The sequence below is a fragment of the Papaver somniferum genome, chromosome 3 (genome assembly GCF_003573695.1).
Source record: "Papaver somniferum cultivar HN1 chromosome 3, ASM357369v1, whole genome shotgun sequence".
Lineage (NCBI taxonomy): Eukaryota > Viridiplantae > Streptophyta > Magnoliopsida > Ranunculales > Papaveraceae > Papaver > Papaver somniferum.
In genome coordinates, this window is record NC_039360.1 from 227,790,724 (window position 1) to 227,796,463 (window position 5,740).

Genomic DNA, 5,740 nt, shown 5'->3' on the forward strand with positions numbered 1-5,740 from the left:
GAGAAAAGAGAAAAGAGAAAAGAGAATAAGCTCAATGATAATTAATCAAGAATGTACCTTCTCAGACTTCTAGACTTATACCTTACTAAGCTCAACTCTGATCAGTTCTTCAAGTTCCAACTCTGATCAGGAAGCAAAAAAAAAATTTAATCGAAAACAACTATTCAAGAATGTATTAACTTAGTCATGTTATTACTACAAAGTTCTATCGACCATACCGACGTGCGAATCGGAACCAATGCATCATATCATTACATTTTAGTGGTATATGCTGCATATATACAAAAGATAGTAACAGTAACTAAGGAACTTTGATAATTTAGTATCTCTTTCGGAGAGTCAAGTGTCAAAATGGGAGAATGTTGACACATTGAACCAAAAGAAAGCTCAATAATCAATATTTACGCAAAGCTAAAAGATGATCTCTGCATTAGTTTGACAAGTTTACCAAGGAAAGCAATAGTGTTCTAATACACTAATACATTCTTAAAATTCTAACACTATACAACCGCACAAGGAAATAGTATCCCGCTTGGATAATTCATCTATCCAAAGGATATCTACAACCGAACACGTTGGTCTGAATTTTCAAGTAGCATTTACCACCATGGATATCTTTGTGAATGAAATGGATAATCAGATGGATTTGAATCTGCAAAGAGTCTAATAGTGATAACATAACAACAGACTGACAATAAGCTTTAGATGATAGTCATGAACATAATATCAAAGTGTTAAATGAAATCCAAAGTTAAATACCATATAAATATCTATAATATTACTTCAGAATCTCAATAAAGATTACCTGTTAACGAGTAAAGCGAGAGTATTCTAATACGCCAATACTCCTAAAACTAAACTCCAACACCATATAATCGCACAAGCAAATAAAATAAGATAATGATCACAAATCAGTTGGGTTCCATTCTACAAGGGTCTAAGAATGAAACGGATTCCTATAAATTCCCTTTTAATAATGAGTAAGAACTGTTTTTGATGAATTCTTGGATCATTTTTAAAAATAAAGAGAGATTTATTACCACTTACCGCTTCTGAAGTTTTAGTTTGACAGAAAGGAAACTAGAGCGTCTCTTCTCAGATGATGCTTTAGCAACTGTCCCATTGGCACTGATAGCAGAGTCACAGTAGTATACTTGAATATAAGGATATAACCATGCATCCAGGGAATGCTATTGAATCCTACAGAAACATCCAAATTCTTACTTCTAGTATTATTTTTTATTTTCTATCTAGTAATTTTGCTGATGAATTATACTGAACTACAATAACTATTATAAGTAATTCAGATGGGATTTTTGCTGGCCTTGGTAGAACTATTCTTTAAGGGATGAATTATTTACTCAAAATAATAAATTATTTGACACGGTCTATTTATGAACATGCTTATTTAATTATTTGTACTTTTCGTCGTGACTTTAAGGTTTGATCAATGAATCTGTGGGATGGATGGAATGTGATAAAGGTTTGATACTTCTTCATTCTTGGAAGAGATGGCTCGTGAAAAATCAATGGGCATTGAAGTTACTGCATAGCTACTGCGACATTGGATTTCATCAGCTTCACCAATTATGCTTCAAACACAGTAGTCTGTCATACGAGAAGGAAAATACTGATTATGTGAGTTATGTTTCTGTTAGTTTTATCTTATTTAATGTACCCTAAGAATATAATTTAGGAACTTAGGGATTGTCTTTTAAGTTATGAACTGATTCCAATGTATAAGAAACAAAGTTATTGTTAATAAAGGAAGTTATCATGGAATGGGCAATTGAATATGCGGGATGATGGAATGAAGATTAGTAGGTTATTTTGAATTCTGGTGTACTGGCGGTGGTCAATATTGACCAGGTCAAAGAGGGAATATTTGATCAGAATTTTTATTTTTTTTGGTGTTACTAAAAATTTCATAACTGCTGAAAGCTGTTTCAATCTGTGTTGTAGTAACAAATTCAAGCTGTTTCAAAATGACACGTAGTAACGGCTGATCCCTGTCACAATGCCATGTTACAAATAATTCGTAACAGGTTCCAGTTGTTACGAAATTCCACATAGTAACAGCCTCCGTCTGTTACAACCCAAAATTCGTAACAGCTAGTGGGTCGTTACAAAAATTTGTAACGCCACCTTTGATAGAACCTACCTGTTACAATCTTGTTTTGTAACATGTAAAATCTGTTTCTAATTGGAAAAAATGGTGTAGTGCTAAAATCAACTGAAAAATAAGACTTTGATGAAATTATTACTAAAAATCCAATGAAACCATCACAAAATCAAATGAAAATCAGATCTAAACGAAAATTGGTGAAACAAGAAGAAAAGAAAAAAAAATTGTACAAGAAGATGTAACAGAAGACAAAGAAGTACTCTCCCTAGATTGACATAGTTGTTGTGGTGGAGATTCGTTATGATATGCTTTATGGTTCGTTTTCTTACTACTCCTTCGTTAATAACAAAAAGAAAGAGAACCGCTTCTACTAATTCATCAACAACAAAAAATGAAGAGAAAATTGACGATGTTACTCCGTCACTAACAAAAAGGAAGAAATTTTTTTTACTAGAAAAGGTACAAATCAAAATATCACTTTTAGTTTCACTTATAAAAGAAACAATATATGTACTATTGCATAATAGGATTAGTATTTTCTGTATGATCTAACAGTACATATCGACATGTATTGTGCAAAACCCTCTTTTATCCTTGCAATATATATGCATTAGTACATGTCAATATGTACTGTGATAGATTAGTGTTGTATGTATGATCTAACATTTACATATTGAAATGTACCACATAGGTCCCTTTATTATGCTTGAATAAGCATCAGTACACAATCTAAGTCCACACAATAATTCCGTTGGCTTCGGATTGGATATCGTAAACAAGGATTACAAAGAGCTGCTAGTCACGTCATTCAGACAAGACGGGTGGAGTCAGTTATGCCCTTTAGATTGTGTTCGTAAAGTTCAAATTTAAAGCCTACGTAGTGATTCTTGGATATGGATAGATGGTGGCAATCATTTCCCCATCGATTGTCTAAATAACGATAAAGGAGTTTATCTGAATGGCAACTATTTCATGATAGGCATGGAGTACTTTAACGGAACATCTTCATCTTCTTATGAAAGCGAAAAAGTGATTCTTTCGTTCGACTTTAACAAAGAGATATTTAGAAAATTTCTGGCTCCAGCTGGTGCTGACTACGTACGTTTGTGTCCCCAGTTATATTCAGTACGTGATAAACTGGCCTGCACTAAGTCGCAGTGTACTCGTGATGGACTCTTCTTTGAGGTACGGGTTCTGAATGATTATAATACCAAGGAGGAGTGTTGGACTTAACTTTATAGATTCGGACCCTTAACATTAGTATATCCCTTCGGTCCGTTTGCGTTAACAAGGAATGGCGAGTTTGGATTTATGATTTCTTTGTCTCAGGTTATAAAAGTATACAACTTTACCACGGGTGAAATTGAGGATCATACTAGCTGTCTGATCAATACAAAAGCAAAAAGAAAAAAAGGACTTCAAACTTGATGATGGGTTCAACGTTTACTTCTACAAGGAAAGCCTCGTTTCAATCTATTAACGCAAAATGGCTGGAAATGCAGCGGAAGAGAATTATTGATTGCTAGCTAGCTAGTTCCCGTGACCATTGAAACACCTCGTTTCAATCAGGATGTAGTGTACATTTTTTTTATGTAAGAAGAGTTTTTAAAGAGTAACCAGAAAATATTATTGTAATTATTATTATTTTCAAGTTTCATTTAGAATCTTAATAATTGGCTTCTCTTTGATCATCTTACTTTTGTTTAATTGATTTAATTACCTGAATGGGTAAAACATTCATGCATTGCTTGGGTCCGGTCCTTCGTCATGAGTAATCATACCAAAGTCCTTTTTAGCACAAAAAATATGCACACAACCAAACTATTTACACAACCATGAATAAAAGAAACTAGCTATGATCGCAACATTCGAATACTGAAACTAAATATGTTAAACGGCTTCCTTAACTAGATTTTTTTTTCTTGATAAGAAGATAAGTTTTATTAAAGAAGGAGGAATGTACAAAAGTCTACCAAGGATAGACTAAAACAAACAAACAACTAACGAGAAATTAAGAGAAATTAGTTTCCCAATTTGAACCAACATAAGAAGCATTTAAATGAACTCTGTTTCCACTTGCAGCTGCCAAAGATAAGATTAGAGTCTTCACATCTATTGCCAGATCAAAGTCAGTTTTGAAGGTATAATTATCCTCAAAAATCCAACAGTTCCTTTCTCTCCACAATAATTCACACAAAACCTTATACAAAAGCAGATCTAGAATATGTTTTATTAACCACGTTCTCAGCTCAGTGTCATACAAAAAATAAAACAGCATCCTTTAGTAGAAATTATGTAGACAACGTGTAACACAAAACCAGTTCTAAAAACTGTTTTACTAACCACTAATCATAGCGGCATACAGACAAAATCAACGAACAGAAGAATCTAAATATATATTTTTGCTAAAATAGATCATCCAAAGGCCCATTGATATACGCTGCGAGCATATTCTTCTTCTTTAGGGGTAAATTGGTTTTCAATATTGTTGAATGTTCGATCTATCTCATCTGGTGCCATATCTTTAATGATGTCCCTCACTTATTGTGCTGTGAACTCCAGCAAGCTCTGTATGTTAGAAAATCTCGCAGCCACGAGTTATCTCAAATGATATATCTATACTACAACACATTTACCTAATGGGGATCTGCGTTTGCTTCTGCAAGAACCTTCTACATTTGTGTTCTCCTTGAAAGAACCTCTTAGATCTATATTTTTCCTCACAAACATTTTCCGGATCCAAAACTTTTAGATCTTTGAAACCATTTCAGTTAAGTTTTTATCATCCTCAGTAAATATTCATGTCGTGTGGTTTCTGACAAACATAGCAAGCAGAAGGACATAATGCTTAAAACATCCAACAAGAAGTAAGATGGAGCGGAAAGCACGACACCCTTGGATTCCAGCATGGTAGCAATAAGAGATCTGAAAGCCGCAGCAACCAAAGCAGGTGCCTCCATAGTAGCAGAGATCACTCGCGCAAACGAACAACTAGAAGGGTAGAGTCGATGACACAACAACCTCTTTATGGGATGCCGCTCACCAATGAGAAGAATAAACTGGTGCTGACCAATCAACCTCTTCTAACAGTGAACCAACCAACACAACAACCAATAGAGCTTCAAGCCCCGCACATCGATCCACCGGTCCCTTTAATACAGATTATTGACGAAGGTCACACTGTAGCCGTTGGTGGATAACCACAGGTGGGAACTCCGAACCAAGGATCGAACCAGTCCTTTCAAATAATAGTAGAGCTTGAAGAGTTGAAGAGAAGCCAAAAGGTATACGCATAGGTTGTGTCCCTACTCGCACAAGAAAACCAGCAGCTCAAAGATAGGATCTCTAAGAGTAACGAAGTAGGGAACTTGCACGACGAAGCTAATTCCAAGGCACCACTGCTTAATCAGGACCGAAGAATGGTAGCGGCTAACGTCGATAATCCCGAACCATTGAATCGAAGAGCGGCCGAAGGAAACAGATTATCTGATCCACATTATGTTCCCAAGGACTCAGACTATTTCGACAGTGAGAACCGAAGACCATGACAATCTACGATCAGAGAGAACCATCAGCTTTCCATGGAGAACATTCGTGCTGAAATGATAGCTGAAA